Raw genomic sequence first — 23,087 nt, 5'->3', positions numbered from 1 at the left:
ATGTGTACTCTTTAGTTGTTGGTTTAGTCCCTGGTAGCTCTGGGGGTACTGGTTTGTTCATATTGTTGTTCCTCCTATGGTGCTGCACAATTCTTCAGCTCCTTGGGTCCTTTCTCTAGCTCCTCCATTGGGAATCCTGTATTTAGTTCAGTGGTTGGTTGAGAGTGTCCTCCTCTGTATTTGTCATGCACTGGCAGAGCCTCCCAGGTGATAGCTATATCAAGGCTCCTGTCAGCAAGCACTTGTCATCCATAATAGTGTCTGGGTTTTGTAACTCTATGTAAAATCTTTCATATGTTCTCTGAAATTGCACAGTTTTGGTTATAGGTTACTATTCTGATTCCCTTGCTGTGACTTAATAACCTGTGACAAGTGCTTTGTATTACACACCTATTAAATGATACTTTCAACTAATTTTGATTGAAATGTAAAGGGTTTTAAAAGAAGAAGTCTAAAGGATTTGCTGTATGATACAATCCATCAAAGTATGATGGGGTGTCATTTACTGTTCGGTGAAGGGGTGAAGATTTTTTTAAATGAAGAAGTAATTGCTATAGCCCCAAGGAAGATGAATTTATCAGGAAATTTATGGAGAACTTGGAATAGCACAAAGGTCTTTTTCATATTGGGTATGATAAATCTTGTCATCTTTTGTCATCCAAACTTTCAACTTATTATAGTTATAGTTATGGTAATACCTTAAGCCAGACACATTACTAGGATCTCTTACATCTCAACAATATCTGAATGTTGGCTTCTCAAGTAGCCTTAAAATTTTACAGTTTCATTCTTGCATGGTGAATAGCCTATGTCTAGTTGTCTATACATGACAGCGTTTTAATTATAGTCTGATCCAAATTAGCTTGCTAGGATGCAGGCTGGTCCTCTTTTGCTATTTTGTTTTCAGTTTATTTCTCTCTCCTATATTTCTTAAATCTCAGAATTGAATTAAAGTTAGCAAAAAAATGAAAAATGTTTAATTTATCTAGTTTTCAAAGAGTTTGGTTCTCTATGCCTTTTAATTGTATTAACTATATACATAAACTATATGTATTAACTATATATATAAATTATTAACTATGCAAAATTTCCACTACTGTCTGTCAATTTTATAATTTCTTAATGACATTAAGGGAAAAAGTAGTAAGGACTTTTATAATCATAGTTAAATGCATTTAAAGAGCATAAGTGTTCCTTAAATAGTAAGAAATTAATTTTAAACGATTGGATGCGGTATAAAATCTATAATTACATTTTCATATAATAAAAATAAAGTGATTACCTTTATAAGGGAAGTATGCAGTATACAGGATATCAAAAAATTGCGACACTTTGTTCATACAGAGACTCTACTGTTTAGTATCTAGGTTTTAATGCTTACATTGTTCTTGTCATTGTCCTAATGCCATGGCACTTGAAGTTCACTGATGGTGTCCCCACAGATGACATCAGCCAAAAACGGTGTGATTGAAACTGCCATCAGTGACCATTGCTTATATTGTCTCTGATTTCCAAGTTAATGCTCAATTTCATTTGCTACCATTTTACCTCAAGAAGGAATAACATAGTACTTAAGATAATTTCATGAAGCATTATTGATATCTATCTATCCATCTCTCTATCTATTCATCTATCTCACTATAAATGTATATATCACTATATATCATATAGTATATGCCCAATTACATGATATATAGTGATATGTATTTATTCACACACATATATATGCATATATATGCATATACATCAAAATCTATATCCTAATACTGTATGGAATTAAAATAACTGGCTTTATTTAACACACTCAAGTTTCAACTAAAGACCTTGACATAACATTAAATTTCAGTAGTTCTTAATTATGTATTTGTTTGGGTAATTTTCTCCTTGACAGAAAATTCAATGCTTTATACACTGTATATGATCGTTGATCCAAATTCCTACTTCTTTTATAAGTTGTTCTTACTCATGCCCACCCTATAGTCCTGGTTTATAATTCTGAGAATCTTAAAATTCAAAAAAGTAGTAGGTGCTGATTGATCAAGGATTTTAAGGAACTTGAATTTTAAACATTCAAAGGTCTTTTTTAGCTGTAACACTTATGAATAAATAGACATTTTTAAATTGGAAAGATGCTTAAGACTCTTCTGTAGCTCACCCACATGTGTTTGCATATGTTTCTAAGAAACTGACAGTCTCTCTTTATATATTTCTTTATTAAGGCAATAATTTGAATATTCTCTTTTAGATATTTGACATATTTTTATATATTATATTCTAATTTAATCTTCCACTTTTGTTCAGCTAAACTAAAAGTGAAAGTCCATCTTTGTTCTGGAGGTTAGGCGCTTAAATTCTATTATAAGGCTTTCTAGGTAGCATGCTAAATAAATTCTTTGTAATTTTTCAGTGTGTGCATGCTTCAAAACTGGATGTGCCTGACACATACTATGACTCTTTTCAGTCTGAGATTCCTGTTTTCACATTATTCAGGAGTATTAATTGACCCAGACCAAATGATGATAGACAGACGAATGATCTTCCCTAGACAAGATGTTTCTGTCAGAATTCCTAGAATCTCTGCAAGTACCTGGCAATGGGTGTGAGATAAAAGTTAATGACCTTGCAATGTGAGGATCCCTCTGGGTTATATGAAACTGTATAGTATAAGCACATGTATTCTCAAAACCAGACAATCATGTTCTTTTGTTGTTGTTGTTTCAGGAGACACTTGTTTTAGAAACTGAAGAAAGTCTCACACTTATGAATGGGAAAGGCTTCCAGGAAGACAAGAGTCAGAGAATTGTCTCTTTCTCCAATGCCAGGAGAAAGAAGATTATTGTCAAGCACTTGAGAGAAAATGCATTGTGGAATAGGGAAGGCTGGGTCCGGAAAGAACAACTGTGTATTGAGTAGTTGCCTGGGAAGTTGGAAAATTGTTCATTTCATGAATACAAATGGACAGGCCCAGGAAGGAGGGGCAGTCGAAGTTCTGCACTCTCGATTAGCCATCTAATTCAGAGTAGCTCTCAAAAGAGACAGGTAGTATGACAAAATGCATTTGTTATATTTGCTGTTTATTATGAATCAGCCTGCAAACTAATAAGTATCAATAGGGTGTGTTTCCAAATATTTTATTCTGTTTATCCCACAACCCTGCTATTCCTCTATATCCTTGCTCAGCTTCCTAAGATATTCACTTATCTCCCAGTCTTCACTTTTGGATTTGTTTTATTATCTCTCCTACCCATTCTACATAAGATACATTTTTGTAGTCATGAGGCATCCTTTCAAGTGTCCTGGCATTAACTCTGCTAATAATGTCACCATATGTAATATCTGAAAGCTAAAATCTGCATCTATGATAAGCAAAAACACTGTCATGTAAGTATTTTTCCTGCTTTTCCTCTGACAGAGCTACACGGGGGGGGGGGGGGGGGGGCATTCAAACTGAGACTTGGCAGGGTTTTAATAGACTTTGCACCATACAATGGATAAGTTTCCTCCCACTTCACATTCTTATCTGTACACAGTACTTTGTGGTGACAGATGACACCAAGGATGAACAATACATGGGGACTAGAGAAAGAGATGGAATGACTCTGTTAGAAGAGAGGGGAACTCAGCCACATGTCATCAGATCAAAGCTTCTACTATATGAGCCATGCATCACTGTCACTCCATAGAGCAGTAGGATGAGAGGGACAGAAAAAGCCATTAAAGTGTTCAGAATGATACAGGAGTTCATGATCAGCAAGAGGCAGAGTTTTCTGTCACTGGAACTAATTTACTTATCTCTCTGACTGGTATGCCTATATGCAAGGTCATGTATATAGACAGAGCAATAATGTGCTTACAACATACCACTTACAGTAAACACAAGCTCCATAGGCTCAATGACAAAACATTTGCTAGATGGCATTAAGAATTGAAATACTCACAGGAGCAATAATGGAGACAAAGTTTGGAGCAGAGACTGAAGGAAAGTCCACTCCAGAGACTGCTCTAGATTCATCCTATAAACAGTCACCAAACCCTTACACTATTATGGACAACAAGAACTGCATAGCAAAAGGAGCCTGTTATTGTTGTCTCCAGAGGGGCCCTATATATATATATAAAAGGGACCCAGAACATGGGGTGCCCAATAGAGGAGTTGGAAGGTGGACTGGCAGAACTGAAGGGGTTTACACCCCCATGGGAAAAACAATGATGTCGGCCACCCAGATGCTCCAGGACTCCCAGGGACTAAACCATCAACCAAAGGGTACACATGGTTCCATCCAAAAGTGTGGAGAAGAGGTCTTTGATCCTGTGAAGGCTCAGTAGATGCCCCAACAAAGGGAGATCAAGGAGGGGGAGGTGGGAGTGGGTTGAGTGGAGGGACATATACTTGGAGGCAGGGAGTAGGAGGAAGGGTTGGGTATCTTCAGGGAGAGAAGAAATTGAGAAAGGTTTTAGCATTTTAAATGTAAATGAAGAATATATTCAATAAAAAAACAGTTGATTTTCTTAATTTGATTGATTTTTCTTGATTTTATTGCCTTCTTTCATGTTATAGCACACTCTATTGTATCAATCTAAAGAATTTAAAATATATAATGATGAACAGAAAACCCAACTTGACAGCTATTAAAAAAACATACAGATGGTTTACAGATAAATGAAAGATAAATGACATCACTCATTATCCAAGAAATGGAATACAAAGCTACAAAGATGTATCATGTATCATTTGCTAGGATGTCTATTCAGATACTAAAACAAAAGATGGACATTGAGGGTGATAGAAAGAAAAAAAGGCCTTAATAACTTTTTGCCAGGAATATAAACTCATGATAACATTATAAAAAAAACAGTATAGATGTTGTATATATACTGTATATATATGGGATCTCATAAAATTGAAAAACTTCTCTAAGGCAAAGGAGACTGTCAATAGGAAAGATCAACAACCTACAGACAGGCTGAAGATCTTTCTCAACCCTACATCTGATAGAGTGCTAATATCCAATATAGACAAAGAACTCAAGAAGTTAGACTCCAGAGAATCAAACAATCCTATTAAAAATTGGTGCAGAGTGAAACAAAGAATTCTCAACTAAGGTATCTTGAATAGCCAAGAAGAACCTAAAGAAATGTGCAACATCCTTAGTCATCAGAGAAATGCAAATCAAAAGAACCCTGAGATTCCACCTCCCACCAGTCAGAATGACTGAGATCAAAACCTCAGGAGACAGCAAATGTTGGCAAGGATGTGGAGAAACAGGAACACTTCTCCATTGCAAGTGGAACTGCAATCTGGTTCAACCACTCTGGAAGTCAGTTTGGCAGCTCCTTAGAAAATCAGACTGAGCATTAGGACCACAGTGGAAGATTTAGAGGAATGACTTAAAGAGCTGAAGGGGATTGCAACCCTATAGAAAGAATAACCTTATCAACTAACTGGACACCTGCGGAGCTCCCAGTGACTAAACCACCAATCAAAGAGTATACACGTCGGGGGGGGGGGGGGGGAGGGCATGGCTCCACCTACATATGTAAAAGAGGATTGCTTTATGTAGCATCATTGGGAGGGGAGGCCCCTGGTCCTGTGGAGGCTTGATGCTCCAGATTAATGTGATGCTAGGGCACTGAGGTAGGAGTGGATGGGTTGGTAGAGAAGCACCATCATAAAGGTAGGACTAGGAGGATAGGATGAGGGGTTTGCAGAGGGGAAATTGGCAAGTGGGACAACATTTAAAATGTAAATAAATATACTCTGTCTTTACAGGTCAGCCTTGAGAAAAAAATAAATACAAATTAAATAACACAGTATTTAGAAAGAAATTGGATACTTCCTTTGGTATTCATAGAGAATCCTTTAGATTTATTTCTTAAGAAAATTATTTTCCCCACAATGTATTTTGATAATATTCTTTCATCTCCAAATCCTGCCAGATCCTTCATATTTCCCTACCCATCCAACGTCATGTTTTTCTTTTAAGCAAAAGATGCAAATTAAAATAAAAGTCAACAAGACAAAAAAATCACACACACACACACACACACATACACACACACACACACACACAGAGAGAGAGAGAGAGAGAGAGAGAGAGAGAACATGGAGTATTTTGTGTGTTGATCAACTATTGTTTAGCCCATGGCATCACCTGAGAATTTGTATAGGTCTTTGGCACGTTGTTACAGCCCCTGTGAGTTAATATATTCATCAGCCCTGTTGCACCTGAACGTAATCCTTCACCTCTGTTTCTTAGAATGTTTCTGCATCCAATTTAACATAGATATCTGAGGTTTAATGGGAGGAATTTGATAAAGACAACCCATTTAGGATTGAGTAGTCAAACATATATCAATTTGTGAACACTTTTCAGTTGTGGATCTGAGTGTTCATTACTACTTACCGAAAGAAGAGCCTTCTCAGATGAGGGTTTAACAATGCACTAATCAATGGGTATACCATCAGGTAATTGGGAGTGACTTTATTGGTGTGTTCTCTTAGCAGAACAATAGTAGTAGGCACATTTTTCTCCTTTATCTAATTCAAGCCAGCATTCCTCAGTTTTAAAATCTTAGCCATTTTGCATTCTTACAGGGTAAGATAAAAATCTCAAAGCAATATTTATTTCATTCCCCAAATGGCTAAGGATGTTGAACACATTTTAAATGTCTCTCACCCATTAACATTAAATTTCAAGAGATCATATCTTTGTTCCATTACTGAATTTCTTATTAGGTTTTGTGTTTTCTTAATTACCAAACTTTTAAATTCCTTTTATGTTCCATATAGTAACCCTTTGTTAGAGATAATTTTCCTTTCTTTAGTTTGCCTCTTGATCAAGTGATGCTGTCCTTGGATATTCAGAAAAGTTTTGATTTCATGATGTCTGATTTATTACTCAGAGGTTTTAATAATTGCTAGCAGAAGCCTGGTCAGAAAGTCCTCTCCTGGTCCAATAAATTAAAATGAATTTTCTACTTTTTCTGTCAGATTCTGGATAACATGTCTAATCCTCAGGCCTTCAGACTATTTAAAGTTTGGTTTTTGGCAGGATGAGAAATAAAAATCAAGTTTTATTCTTCTACAACACCATGAGATTTTATCAATATAGTTTGTTGAAGTTAATGTTTTTCTCTAACATATATTGTTGGGTCAAAAACTTAGGTGGCTATCTAGATATTGGTACATATATGAATCCTCAATTCTATTCCATTGCTCAATTACTGTTTTTATGCCAGAACTGCGGGCCTTTTTTTTTTTTTAAATGAATGTATCTTTGGAGTATAATTTTAAATCTTGGATTATGCTAACTTTGGCATGTTTGGTGCTGTCTGTTGTTATTGTTTAGGATTGGGTCTTGTGAACTGTAACAAAGTAAATCAGGTCAACCTCCTGACAAAGAAAATGATGTCATTGTATTTCTTAATTAGCCAAAACCCTTGCTCTATAAATGTCCTTCGCAGGACATTTTTAGGTCCCTAACATATGGCCAGAATAAGTTACAACAGAGAATACTGTTGTAGGTTGTATCTGTTAAAGATACAGAAGCCTCAAGATAAAGATTATCTTTCTTATACTATTTGGCTTACTTATGCCACAGAAATATTGAAAATTATCTAGCTATATTAGGTAATAATATTTCTTTTTATAACAACATTTATAAATAGCTAAATTCAATTTTGAAAATAGTTGAAGATATGCTAATACTGTGCCTATAATTTCCCTACCTGTACTGTTGATGGATTGCAATGAAAAGGAAATTCTGAAAGCAGAAACAATAACAGAACAGCAGCTCATTTACATAGAATCTTTGAATTGTTCAAGTCAATTTTCTTTTGCCTCTTGGCAAATGTTTTTCCACAGCGTCAGATGTGGAATGCATTCTTACTGGCTATACTAACTTCCTAACAGCTGAAAATGCAGCGTGAGTCCAAAGACTAAGAACAGTTTTGGAATAAATCACTTTTATTTCATGGAATAAGGCAAAGCCATTTTACTAATGGATCTCAATGAGAGTAAGAACATGACACAAATGTTCTAAATTGAATATACTGAACAGCATTAGTTCTTGAACTTCCCCATTAACATCTATATAAGCTGTGTGCCAGACTGAGATTATAGATTCTCTTCTTTAATGTTCAAAATGGATATTTTTAATTGGCTTAATTTAAGTTGTATAACTTATGTTTCTGTCCAAAACATCTTTTGTTTCCATGAAAAGTACCTTTGTTTATATTTTCTTCATCTTTTGTGTTTTTCCCAATGTATCAGAACATTCTTATTATTTAGAAGTCATTATCGATTAGAAAAATCAAAATCTCAAAAGTATGCACACAAACCCAGAAATAATTTCAGAATCCTCAGACAACTGTAGTGGAGTTCCAGTGACACAGTGACACTCCTTGAAATCATTTGTGTGCACAGACATGGAGCTGCAATTAGCACCTGAGATTCCATCCTTTCAAATGGCATAACTAAATAAAGCCCTCATCAGATTCAGCACCTATCTTTCTGAGTAGTGTCTACATCACTACGTCAAAGTGAAGCTGTGCAGATTTTCCTTTCACTCTCTGTACCTTCTGACCTTTCTGTAAACAAGTAACAAGTAAAGCGATTTTAAAATTATTTCATATGAAAAATGACAAATCACACAATATTTTACTTCTCAGTTCTTCTTAACAAAAAGTAATCTATATCGACATTGTAATTATTACACATTATTTATTTGGATAGAAACATGTTACTTAATGCTACAGTACTATTTCACTATTTGTAAAATAGAAATAGGATGTTTCTCTTCCCCACAGGTAATATTGTCTATATTGAAGGACTGTTCAAAACTAGAAGCTATAATGTCTTAGGTTATTAGGGTTAAAAATAAAAGAAGGTAATGGGGCATGTCTGCAATCCAGGGTCTGAAAAGTGTACACTGAAAGATATAAGTTCAAGATCAGACTTATCTCTAAAGTAAACTATTAGACAATTTGGGTGTCAAGAGGCCTGGCCTCAAAAGCAATGAATAAATAAATAAATAAATAAATAAATAAATAAATAAATAGTAAGTCTGTGGGCCTACTGAAAGGGAGCATGTAAAGAAAAAGGAACCAGGTGTGTGTGTGTGTATGTGTGTGTGTGTGTGTGCATGTGTATGTGTGTGTGCTTATGTGTATGTGTATGTGTGTATGTGTGTGTAACTCATTATTTTATACATCAACTTAAAAATAAATCAAAAGCTTTAAAATTATTCTACTGATGTCAGAAAGATTGTGCCTCCTGTAAAAAGTACATTCCCATGATTAGTGTAGCCTAGAATCTCTAGCACAAAAGATTTGTGTATACTGTTATGAACACCTGAACTGTCTATACAAGCAGACTATTTAGTGGTCTGACCAGGACATCATCTTATCCTCCATTGTCTGGTGCTGAAATATTTACCCTACAGAGCTGATAACAAATGAGCAACCATGGTAGACACAGGACAGTCCCAAACACAGTGAAACAGGCTGGATGTCTGACATCTGAAGGAGGGGCAGAGCCAAGAGTAGTGAAATGAAGTGAGGTGAACATTTACTTGATGAATGAATAAAAGGCAGGACTATGGTGAGATATAGTAAGGCATCCATACCAGGGACCCCTGTTAAAAGTCAAACAGCCAGTGTGGTATTACCAATGCAGAGGTATAGCCATGGTAACATCACAAGTAAAGGGGTAGAGTTTCAGAGTTGGCAATGTGACAAGGACAGTAATAGCAGAGGGAACAGCAGTGGAGATCACAAGTGAGGAGGTACTTAAGATACGTTACATCTGGAAGCTACCGCAGGGCCAAAGAATCCTAAAATCCTAGGCATAAATAAGACCTATAATATTCCCAGGGCTGAATATCTCTGAACCAGAAACCTCTGCTAGAGCCATTCCAGTAGAGGATGATACCTGTTGTTGTGCCCACTGTGTATTGCTAATGTTTTCCTTTCATCAGATGCCATGGGGTCTAACAGTTGCCAAAGAGGAGTACTGATTGAGGTTTTCTGTATTTTCTATTTGGGTAGACATAAAGGATCCACAGATGGGCTGCTCTGGCCCAGCACACGCCCCAGTCGAGTGAAGATGGTGGGCCAGAACAGTGCCATCACTGTGGGTGTGTGCTGTGCCCTATTCATCTGGTACTGCATCTACTTCAACAACAAAAGGCAGAGTGACCCCAACTTCAACTTCAAGAACAGGCTTTGAGAACAAAGAAACAGAAGCTTGCTAAGGGCTTTCCAAGTTACCTGATTTAAAAGATGCTGAAGCTGTTGAGAAATTCTTCCTTGAAGAGATGCAGCTTGGGGAAGCGTTATTAGCCCAAGGTGACTACAAGAAGGGCTTAGACTACCTAATAAATGTCATTGCTATGTGTGGACAGCCTCAGCAAGTGTTACAGCAGACTCTTCCACCACCAGTGTTCTAGATGCTTCTGACCAAGCTTCCAACCATTAGTCAGAGAATTGAAAGTGCTCAGAGTTTGGCTGAAGATGGTATGGGATGAGCCAAATACCAACATGATGAAATCTCAATAAAATAATTTAACAGTTAGCTTGGAAGCTGATCAACTCTGGGGGAATAAGGGCAAATTGTGTTTGTCATGAACTGTCCCACACTGACATCTGCCAAAGCAAATGTGAACTTTGGTAGATCCATTGTCTGTTCTATTTATTTTTCCAGTGAAAAGTATTTTGACAGAGCTTTCATATTATAAATACACTGAGTTAACCAAAATATCATGGATTTCGTTTGTTCTTAAAACACACAATGCGAATGCAAATATAGTAGTATATTACTTAGGTAAAAACTCCTGGTGATTTTAAAATGTGCACTATTCAACTATTCCTCATATTATGTTCCAATCTTTTAAAATCACCAGGAGTTTTTACCTAAGTATATTGTAAAATTGTGTAGAAACTTGTGTTTGTGAAAACTAAGCATTAAAACTTAGAAAGAAAGAAAAAAGAAAGAAAGAAAGAAAGAAAGAAAGAAAGAAAGAAAGAAAGAAAGAAAGAAAGAAAGAAAGAAAGAAAGAAAGGATCCAATGTGGTTGGCTAGTAACAGTTCCATGGAAGCCTAGCAACTATTTTAAAGTTTTGTTCACTCCTACTATTCCAGATCCATCCATCCTTGAAAGCCTTGGACATTATCCATATCTGTCAGTATCATATAAGTCTTAAATTTTAGATATTTCCTTTAAAATATATTGTATTTAAAATGAATACAAACAGAAATCCCAAGAGCCATTGCTTTTCAAACAAAATAAAAAAATGTCAATAGGGAATGTTTCCTTTTCGAGAATATAAATATACACTAGTGTGAAAATTTTCAAAAATATTTCTGTAAGCTGGAAATCAAGTTCAATCAGACCAAAAAAAAAAAAAAATCGAGAGGCCAATAAGTGTGCTTTTCACTCCAAAGATAGGAAACTCAGTCCAGAACCAGAGATCTGAAAATTCTTGGTTCTTGTAAATCAAACTGGCAGATTTTATTGAAAATGGGAAAAAGTCAAGTATGTAATATTCATGTGTGGTTAGAAAGAGTCCTACAAGAGACTGGATGTCAGATTCTGAAATGGCGATCCGTTGGTATGCTGCGATTATTTCTCACCCAACAGTGTAAGTGTTCTGGCAGAAAAGAAGTGCACAGGAGCTCTGCAGAAAATGAAATGGAGAGTTCAGGCAGATGGAACTGGGCAGTGGTCCTTGCCACACACCTGTCAATCAGGAGAAGACTAAAGCTTTAGGGTTTTGAGTATTTGAGCACAGAATCTACCTGAGGCCATAACAGATGATGAAACTGCATAAATTTGTAGGCCACTGGGATCTAGTTTAGAAATTATGAGAACTTAAAAATGTGAGCTGATATAATAACAGCTATATCTTGAGAGATCTAAACAACAATCTACATAGCCAAAAAGTTTTATATTATTATTCAAATGCCTAGGGTTTATTGAAAATCTAAAACACAAATGACACAGGTAAATTTTCATTATGCGAAGAACAAAAGGCAATCAATTTAACTTGACTTAGAGTGACCTCAGAAGCAGGACTTTTAAGCCAATTATTTTATAGTAGCTTATTATATGGCCTAAAGGTTTTGTTCGTAGATGCTTACACAAAAGGAAAACAAAATGAATATTCACAGAAACCTTTGCATTTGGATGTCATAACAGGCAATTATTTACTACAATTGCTCAAGTAAAAATAATAGTTAAGGGATAAATTTTTAAATATACCACTAAGCTTTATTCCCAGAATATCTATTTTTTCACAAGTAGAATCCTTATGTTTCCAATATATCTACTGATTCTGCTGTCAAGTTACCAGAATTCTAACTGTATCCCAGTATCTATATGCTTGTACCAGGGAATAGTAATACTAGAAAGCGTAGCTTTGTTGCAGTAGGTGTGTCACTGTGGACATGGGATTATCTTCCTCATCCTAGATGCCTGGAAGCTGGTCTTCTCTTAGGAGCCTTCAGATGAAGCTGCAAATCTTCTGTTCTTCCTGCACTGTGCCTGCCTACACACTGCCATGCTTTTGATTTGTTGATAATGGACTGAAACTTGAATCCTTTAAGCCAGCCCCAAATAAATGATGTTCTTATAAGAGGTACCTTGGTCAGGGTGTAGCAGCAATGAAACCTTAACTAAGAGAGAAGTTGGTACCAGGAACTGGAGTGTTGCTGTGATAGGCCTGACCATGCTTTTGTTTGGAAGAATGAGGATTTGTGGAATTTGGATTTGGAAAGCAGTGGAATTAAGTGGGGTTTAATGGGTTATCCCAGTAGGACTGTGAAATACTTTTTTTCTGAGGGTAATTTGAATTGTGCAGCCCAAGCCCAAGAATAGAGCAGAATTTCAGTATATGGCCTAGAGACTATTTTTTGTTATATTTTGGTGGAAAATGTGGCTGCCTTTTGCTCTTGACTGAAGAGTCTACTTGAGGCTAAGGTAAAAATATTTATATTAATTGCATTGGCAAAGAAAGGCTCAAAAAGCCCAGCCAGAGACTTCACTCTCTGGTTAAATCTCTTGAAGGCTCTTTTGAACAAGCATAGCAAGCTTAGAAAGAACAATATAAAATATATGGTTGAGTATTAAAGGGACACAAGGAAGTGAAATGGAGCTGAATCGTGTATTCAAGGATATTAAACTGAATTAAGGGAGTAATGATCCTGGGGCAAGATCCCACCCAGATAAATTTAGGTCCAGGCATGAGAGTACAAACTTTTAATTCCAGGAAGAAAAGGCAAGCAAATCTCTGAGTTCAAGTCCAGCCTTGCACAGGGCAAGTTCCAAGTAGAGAACAATGTAAATCTGAGCTTGGTGGACTATCCTTTTGATCCCAGTGTTTAGGAGAGAAATATGAAGATCTCTGAGTTCAAAGAGTCAATCTATAAAGCAAGTTCCAGGACAGCCAAACATAGGAATCAAAGGTGTTGGGAAACAGAAAGCTACTGATAATGTAATAGAACAAGGGGGCCATGTTCTTGCCCCAGCAAGAAGCAGAGCTCAGCAACTTTGGCTATTTGGCTCTAGCTTTATAGTCAAGAAAAGATTGAGACTACTGGGACAATTGATGCTAGTTAGCTGGAGCTAACAAATTAACATTGATTAAAAAGAGACCATCCTGACTGAGGCAATATCTTCTGGGAATTATTTTCTGAGAGGAAAAAGAAGCTATGTTGCAGTGATAGCTAATACTGTACCTTGTATTACAGCTGTACTTTGTAATGCATAAGAGTCACCCAGGTGGTACTGGTTTTGAAGACATAAAGGTGTCATGAAAAACAACTGAGACTTGGAACTAAGAGAGGCCAGAGAAGGCCATTGATAAAGGTGTAGTCTCAGTTGCCCTTGACATACTATGATTGAAAGGGTCATGCAAATAAGCTGATGCTTGGCACCATGAAGAGAGCCTATGAGAAGCTATTGATAAGGCTTAGTTGCAGCAGAAGACCCCAGTATATTGGAGATGGCAGTACCATGAGATGATCACCAAGAACTGCAGAGCAGTTGGGTCAACCAGAGCCTTGAGTGCTACAGGAGGCAAAGATGGAGAATTAATACAAGCCCTTTGGAGGAGGCCAGGAGGTTGTGTGTGGTTCTCAGACAATGGAACAAGAAGCTACAATGTTGAAGGTGCCCTGCAGACCTCAAGATGTTTGAGATGCCAGAGTTGTGGGATACCTGATGAGGAAAACTGCCAACATGAAGTGGAAATATCCCAGGAGAAAGAAGTTTGTTGCAGTCAAAAAGAGAAAAAAGAATTTGGAGATCTGAAGACCACTTGTACATGCAAATGCAGAGTTTGGAGTTTGTCTAGCTGGCTTCTTATCTTGTTTTTGGAATCAAAGTAAAGATATTGGATGAATTTTAGGAGACTTTGAACTTTGAACTGTTAACATTGTTCAGATTGCTATAGACTGTGGAGACTTTAGAAGTTGGGCTGAATGCATGTTTTATTATGCTATGGCTATGTATGGCCTTCAAAGACTCATGTTTTTGAACAAGTCTATGAAAGCCAGGGAGTGGAATGTGATGCTTGGTATATGCTTGGCCCCAGGAAGTGCTACTATTATAAGGTATGGCCTGGTTGGAATAGGCAAGTCACTGAGGGCATGGGCTTTAATATCTTCAGCCTAGCTTCCTGAAAACTAGTCTTCTTCTAGCAGTCTTCAGATCAATATATAGGACTTTTAGTTCCCTCTCCAACATATTTGCCTAGCCATTACCATGCTCTCACACTTGATAATGGACTGAACCTCTGCAATTGTATGCCAGCCCCAATTAAGTGCTGTCCTTACAAGAGTTTCTTTGGTCATAGTGTCTATTCACAGCAATGAAACTAAAACTAAGATAACATATTCTTTATAAGCTGACTTTACAGAGAAACTTAAGAGATAAAATCATAGGTGTCACCTTGTAATGTACTAAGAAGGATGCTGGGCATGTCTTCATTGATGGAGCATTCTAATAGAGTAAAAAGGACTCCATGGTTCCTGTGATATGAGTTTAGAGTTTACATATTGACAGAATTAACAACTTATGCAGTGTTATATCAACTATGACAGAGATCAAGACATTGCATCACTAAAATAAAGTACTTATCCACATTTTCTCTGAAGAAATAAAGACCATGGAGAATATAAGAGAAGTACATTTAATTGTTTCATTATTGAATAGCTGCTTGAATATAACATGACAATTGGCACAATCAAGAAATTATTTTCAACTCCATGAGTTTTTAGTGATATTTCCAAAAGCATCAGCAAGCTTACGTTCCTAGAATATTTTAGTTTTTGGCACTCATACAGGTTACTTTGCTACTAGCTAAAGTAGTAATTTAATATTTTTAAGTAAAAGAATGTTATAGAAAACTTTATTTTTAAGCAAGCCAAGGGCAACACCATGACAACTAATGCCTTATTTTTTCAAATGGGGATCTTAATGGAAATAAAAAAATAACTATAGCTATAATAAGAGATTCTAAATTTGAAATTGAGAAGAACTATCAAAGATTGAAGTACACAAAGTGCCATTTCATCTTTCTATCTAAAACGTGTTTATGACCTGAAGAGAATGAAAGATGCTCTTTTAAAAGAACACTGGGTAATTATTTTTTCCATTAACATGAGAGAAAGAGGAATCCTTTTAACACTAATTTTCAGTCAGTTACAATTTAGCATGTAACATGGGTCTGTTAGATTTAGATGCAGAAGAAGAAGAAAACAACTCACTCTTGGAGCATTGCGTGCTTCTTTACACTAGTAAAAGTTAAAAGCAAATAAGAGCTTTGCTCAAAATCACCATAAATTACTATACTGAATATATTCTCTTAATTATTATTATTAACATGTTTCTTACTTAAATCACATACTTAGTATCCTAAGGTACATAAAAGTAAGCAATGCCAAACAATACAGGTAATACACATCACTTTTAAAATGACAGTATGCTTACATGTTATTACAGGACTGTTAATAACAATTTACATGCATTCCTAGTTTTAATTAATAACATTTAAGTTAATGTACTTTTCTGTGTGAAGTTGAATTTTCCACCTGAATAGTACCTTCAGTGTTTCAATATTATATTATCAGAACACATCTTTTACTAAATTAGTAAAATTTACAAGTGTTGAAAAATTTTATAGTTGTAGTAAAATAACATGACTAAAAGCACCTTAATTAAGAGTTTATTTGTGGGTCATGGTTTAAAGAAGAATTTATTGTGGGTCATGATTTAGAATGGTAAGAAAGGCATGTCATGGTAGCATAAGGAGGGTGTTAGTTATAAGAAGCAGAGGAAGAGAGAGGAGAGAGGAGAGAGAGAGAGAGAGAGAGAGAGAGAGAGAGAGAGAGAGAGAGAGAGACTGAGAGAGAAAGACAGAGAGACAGAGAGAGACAGAGAGAGACACACACACACACACACAGAGAGAGAGAGAGAGAGAGAGAGAGAGAGAGAGAGAGAGAGAGAGAGAGAGAGAGAGAGAGTGATACTTCTGGCAAGGTCTCATCTTCTGGAGGTTTCATTTCCATTTTAATAAGTGTCACAAGCTCAAGTCTTAAACAACTCTTTGGAGGACGTTCCTCATTCAAACCACAACAAAACATGTCCTCAGGTCCTATAGGTTGATTGCCAACTGGTCACATAAAATTCATTTAGTACTACTTCTAGAGTACTCAATGTTTTCAATAGTTTCAATGCTATTCAAAAGTCCAATAAATACATTTCTTCTGTGACTCAAGACAATTCCTTGGTCATAATTTCCCAATCAAGACTATTACATCTTTCCAACATGAAATGACAATAGTTATAAATTACCATGCTGTCCCAGAAATGAGGAATGGGAACAGAGTAAGCAAAAGATTAGAACAAAATAATTCCCAAACCTCACCAGGCAAAGAAGTCCTAGAGATTCATGTCCAGCACCAGTATTGAAGGGTTTAGGTGTTAGAACCCCTGTAGCATTTTAGTCTGCACCACACATAAGTTTCCAGCTTCTTGTTCTGTTTTTCAGCTCTGCTTGGCAGGTGTCTCGTGATGCTGTACCTCTGATATTTTGTTTTTTCTATCACAACCTAGGATCCTTCATCATAGCTTCTTTCAATTGCCTCTCAGGAACAATTCTTGGGGACTCTTTCCCTGACACTTTGTCTGGCCGCTGATGTTCTCTGAAGGATGAAAATGATAATGAAGATGAAGAATCAATGATTGCTATGCTTTTATCTTTTGCATGCTTCCAAAGCCAGTACCATCTATATGACACGGCCAAGGCTTGCTGCCAGTTTTGGATGTACTCTTAATATTTGGAACACAAATGTAGTAGCTTTTGGTAGAAGCAGAAATTCCTTTGTTCATTTTCTTCACTGTAACTGAAATTTTATTTGGGCAGATTATTTCCCGGCAGCACCTTTGTTATCTTCCCAAGACACAGTAGAAGGCTCTTCTTCCATGTCCATTGTCCCACCAACAATTACATCCTCTTTTTTATTTCAACATATTAGTTGGATCCAAGAACACAATTCACCATGCCGACATTACAAAGAAGGACATACCAACAATACTACCTAACTCTGATGCCTATGAATCATAGTAATGGTCAGCACACCATGATAATCCTACTGGTACACCAAGCATTGCATACATACTTTGGTAGTAAGCAACAACTCTCTAATTGAACATAAACTCATTAAAAAAATAAATTATCCCTTATACTGTAAACCTAGCTAACTACCTAGGGCTAGTAAAATCATGGATACTAGAGGAGAACCTATAACTTCCATTTTACTAAACCAGCAGAATCCTTTACTTTGTTCTTAATGTTTTTCCTTATACCAACGTGAGTGTAGAGCTTACCCCTCACCAAGGAATGTTCTTTTGAAACAGGTGGAGATCACTGGAAAAGCAACAAGCTAACAAAGTGCAAAGTTGTGGATCCCAATCTCAAAATTTATAGCATAACTTCTGTTCTGAAGGCAAAGATCATTACAGAAGAGGGGACAAAAAGATTGCAACAGCCAGAGGATTAGGAAATAAGTTCTGAGATTATGTCTTTTAGTAACTTCAGAAGATACACTAATGAAGTTTCACCAACACAGTTGCCTACAAAAGATTGTCCATAGCGGAACACAAATAGACTGTCAAGCTCAGGAGGCCATAATCTTATGCTGAAATTTGGGACTAGCACACTAATTGACTATTCAATACCTGATGGACAACTCTGAAATATGTACACCTTGGGATAAAAGAGCAAGGGAATTGCAAGTTCATGCGAGGGTTTGGATAAAGGAAAGGAAAGAGAGAAGTCAGGTCATTATAGTCTCAACACCAAAAAAAAAAAAAAAGAAAGAAAATATTCTATTGTCATTAACAGATGTTATTTTACTTTTTATGAGCTCCATTTTTACTTTAGCCTGACACACTTTTTTTTTTTAACACTGTATATTTACATAGGAGTAGCAAGGTGGTGACTATCCCACATCCCACAGACTGTCTTACAATTTCTAATGTTTTCTTCAAAGTAATTAGCCCATTAAATTGTGGTTTAACTTCATAAAAATTGCAAAGTTGTAGGAAGAAGATAATCAGGCTTTTATTTGCTTGTGCTTTTGTTGTTGTTTTAAGGGACAATGCAATTGGCCTCTGGCGCCATTGACAACAGAATCCCTATTACTCTCTGAAACTGCAAGATTCCAGGTCTACACTGTCTGCATTATTCTCAGCACTACTGTCTTTCAGGATTGTAGAAGAATGGGCTATTACATTCTACTTGTGGTAGTCAGCTACTTCTCTACTACACACATCTAAAATTTTACACATTCTTCCAAAAATAAACATGCCTGGATTGGTATCAACTTCTGTATTAGTTTTCTACTTTGAAAAGTTTTATGTATATGTTTAGTGACACATTAAATATATGCAATTTCTAATAACATTCAATGTTATTAATGTTTCACCTTAAATTAATCTGTACGTTAACTGTATTAAGCTAAATGTTATATGGTAGGATAGAATTTTTAAGAAAAAAAATGGAAGAGTATTCATTCAGCCTATTTAATTGCATATATTTCTGTCCTCATTGACTTAACTTTCTCTGTCCTGGCGAATAAATCTAGGCCATCACTTATGCTATACCATGCCTCAGCCACTGAGCTGTATCCTCTGAGGTCTCCTCAGTAGAAATTGACAACTTCTATATTTTTTTCTCTCTTGGAGTGGTATAATTTTGGGCTGACAGATTTTTTTCCTAATATTTTATTCCATGAGATGAAATTCTCAGATAAATTTTTGACTTGTGCCTGACTTTGGATATATATTTGCTATGCTATTACAATAAATCAACTATTTATTTGATATATAATATCAATATTTAAATGATATATATTTTAAAATTTAATAAGACCTTGTGCTGTATATAAAATAGCTGCCAATCCTAAACATCGGAGCATAAAGTTGGTAGAAAATGAGAAGTTTTACATTTATGGACCGCCCATGCAGTCTAAGGTTACTATCACATTACCTTCTTAAACCAGGATCACTGGATAATTTCCAGAAAGATGAACATCTTTTGATTATTAGTGAGCCTACATTACAAGTCAACTAGTGCTTGTATATTTTTGGCAGTGCTGCTGGGAATGAAAACAGTACTCAGAGGTCAATTACTAACCTCACCAGAGAATTCCATAGCAAAGAAAATTTGAAGAGTTACTTTCCCAAAAAGGAAATGTGTGTCAAATCTTAGGAGAAACTATTCAGACGAAGCATACTATAGAGTTACATCACATATTAGCAGGATGATATAATGCTGAAAACCAGTAGCAGCTTGCATATTTTAGTGTCGGTGGTTATTATTGTATTTTACACTTCAAGTCAGAATTTCTGCCTTCTCAATTACATGAGGAGGGACTAGCAGGTGTAAAGTCCATTTATTTTTATTGGAATCTATTACAAAAAAGACATTCAGTCTGCACTCTCTACTAACATGTTTTACTTATTACTGACTTTGTGTATATGTAACTTCTTGATAAGTTAAAATATTCTGAAAATAAGTATTCTCATTGGAAACAAATCAACTATTTTGATATATATTTAAAATTTAATAAGACCTTTGTGTTCTCTATAAAATAGGTGTCAGCCCTAACTTATTATAGTTGTGAGAAAAGCATTTCTTACTGTCTGTAATAAAAGATGGTTTGTTCAGCATGATTTGTAGATAAATGTAGATGCCTGATCCAGAGTATAAATTATAGAGTCAAATAAAACTATAATATGCTTGCTATTCCTGTCTGTTTTCTAATTTAACAAAGGGTCAGAGGGTCTTAAATATCATTCATTCCTTTATAACTTATTCTCCTTTTGGCCATGATTACACACTTAATTCTGCTTTTGAACCTGCTATTGATACTATTGATACTTTTTGTAGCCCGGTCACTTATAGCAAATTCTATTAACCGAGCTTTACTTGCATTGAATCCAAGATTATACAATAAGGGTTACTATTTAATAAATGTTAAACCATATACATGATATAAAAGATGAAAAATATAGGGAAAGTAATTCAATTAAATAGATCATTAATGGCATGTCCAACAATATCACACTGTAACAATGTTTCATGTTTCAGAAAGGGAGACAAAAAAATGAAATGAAAAAGAAATTTAAGGAAATTGTGGTATTGTGTTCGACATTTTACCAAAAATTGGGATATCTTAGTGATAGCCAAACAGACTAACACACACACACACACACACACACACACACACACACACATACAGAGATACACACAGACACAGACACACACACATACACACACACACACACACACATATGATGACTTAAATCTAGTCACTAAAAGAGAAAAAGTAACTCACAGAAAAATATAGATAGAAACTATGGCTTATTTTTCCATAGAAATAATGCCTCTATTGGTTGACAATTTGTTTTTACATTTTGAAATTTTTTAAAAGAAATAAAACATATGTATAATAGACAGAATGACTCTTTTAAATACTTAATTCCTCTTATTATATGATATGTTTAATATAGTATATAAAAGATATTGTGAATATTAGAGTATAAAATATATATTTTAGATAGCACACATGAGTGTCATAGGACAATTATTAGAAGTTATATGCATTAAACTGAGATAGTGGAATATTAATTTATTTTATTTTGCTTTTCTTGCATTATGCTCTCTATTAGAAGGCTTTTTTAATTTTTTATTTATTAAAAAGGGAAGTAAAAGGAAGTAAAATACTTTATGATAAAATTAAGGATTTACATGGAAAATATTTCAGATAAACACATTAAAATTGACAATTTTCATGGAAAATTTAAGAGTAAATTGATAGATATATAAAGCATTGCTAAATTAATTGAAATATGGGATAGAAACATTTTATGATAGAACTGAAGATTTACATGCAAAATATTTCTGATAAAATTGTAGAAAACATGTTAGAATTGATGATTATCATGGAAATTTTATATGGATATAATAACAGTAGGTCTAAAGGTATTCCCAAGTTGAATGAAAGTAGAATTATAAACATTTTCTGATAAACTTGAAGATTTACATGGAAAATATTTATGATAAAATTGAAGAAGTATATAGAAAAACATGTTAAAATTAAAAATTATCATGGAAATTATGTAGATAAAATGATAGGCATAAAGATAATTCTAAGTTGATTGAAGGTGGAATTATAAACATTTTCAGATAACATTGAGGATTTACATAGAAAATATTTCTGGTAAAATTCAAGAAATAAATAGACATTAAAATTGACTATTTCATGAAAAATTTTACATATAAAATGGTAGATATAAAAATTCTTTCTAAATTAAATGAAGGTGGAATTAGAAACTTTTGTGATAAAATCAAAGATTTGCATTGAAAACATTTATGATAAAATGGAGAAAGTATATAGAAAGACATTAAAATTGAAGATTATCATGAAAAATAATGTAGATTAAATGGTAGACATAAAGAAATTACTAAATTAATTAAAAGGGGAATTAAAAAGATTATCTGATAAATTTATAGATTTACATGAGAAATATTTTGTTAGTCTATATCTTTTTATTGGTGAGTTAAGTCCATTGTTGTTAAGACATATTAAAAAACAGTGATTGTTTCTTCCTGTTATTTTTGATGTTATTTTTATGTTTGTGTGTATCTTCTTTTGGGTTTGTTGGAAGATTACTTTCTTGCTTTTTGCAGGGTGTAGTTTCCCTCCTTGTGTTGGCATTTTCCATCAATTTCCTTTGTAGGACTGGATTTGTGGACAGATATTGTATAAATTTGTTTTTTTTTTTTCGTGGAATATCTTGGTTTCTCCATCTATCATGATTTGGAGTTTTGCTGGGTATAGTAGTCTGGGCTGGCATTTGTGTCCTCTTAGGGTCTGTATGAAGTCTGCCCAGGATCTTCTAGCTTTCATCATCTCTGGTCTGGTGTGATTCTGATAGTTCACCTTTATAAGTTACTCACCTTTTTTCCCTTACTGTTTTTAATATCCTTTCTATGTTTAGTGAATTTGGTGTTTTGATTATTATGTGCCAGCAGGACTTTCTGTTCTGGTCCAGTCTGTTTGGAAGGCTTCTTGTATGTTCATGGACATTTCTTTCTCTTGGTTAGGGAAGTTTTCTTCTATCATTTTGTTGAAGATATTTACTGGGACTTTAAGATGTAAATCCTCGCTCTTGTCTATACCTATAATTCTTAGGTTTTGTCTTCTTATTGTGTCCTGGAGCTCCTGGATGTTTTGGATTACGAGCTTTATGTATTTTGCATTTTCTTTGAGTGTTGAGTCAATGTTTTCTATGGTATCTTCAGCAACTGAGGTTCTTTCTTCTATCTCTTGTATTCTGTTGTTGATGCTTGCATCTATGACTCCTGAATTCTTTCCGAGGTTTTCTATCTCCAGAGATGTCTCACTTGTGATTTCTTTATTGTTTCTTCTTCTACTTTTAGATCCTGGATGGTTTTGTTTATTTCTTTCACTTGATTGTGTTTCCCTGTAATTCTTTAAGGGAATTTTGTGTTTCTTT

The 23,087-nt window shown here is 35.1% G+C and overlaps 1 pseudogene; it reads left to right on the top strand.

Annotated features, from left to right (window-relative positions):
* The first annotated feature begins 10,105 nt into the window (after positions 1-10,105).
* Positions 10,106-10,533, top strand: LOC127668897 (mitochondrial import receptor subunit TOM20 homolog; annotated as a pseudogene).
* The last annotated feature ends 12,554 nt before the right edge of the window (positions 10,534-23,087 follow it).

The sequence above is a fragment of the Apodemus sylvaticus genome, chromosome 18 (genome assembly GCF_947179515.1).
Source record: "Apodemus sylvaticus chromosome 18, mApoSyl1.1, whole genome shotgun sequence".
Classification (NCBI taxonomy): domain Eukaryota; kingdom Metazoa; phylum Chordata; class Mammalia; order Rodentia; family Muridae; genus Apodemus; species Apodemus sylvaticus.
The sequence above is the reverse complement of the archived record's forward strand: the minus strand, read 5'-3'. Positions and strand labels throughout refer to the sequence as shown.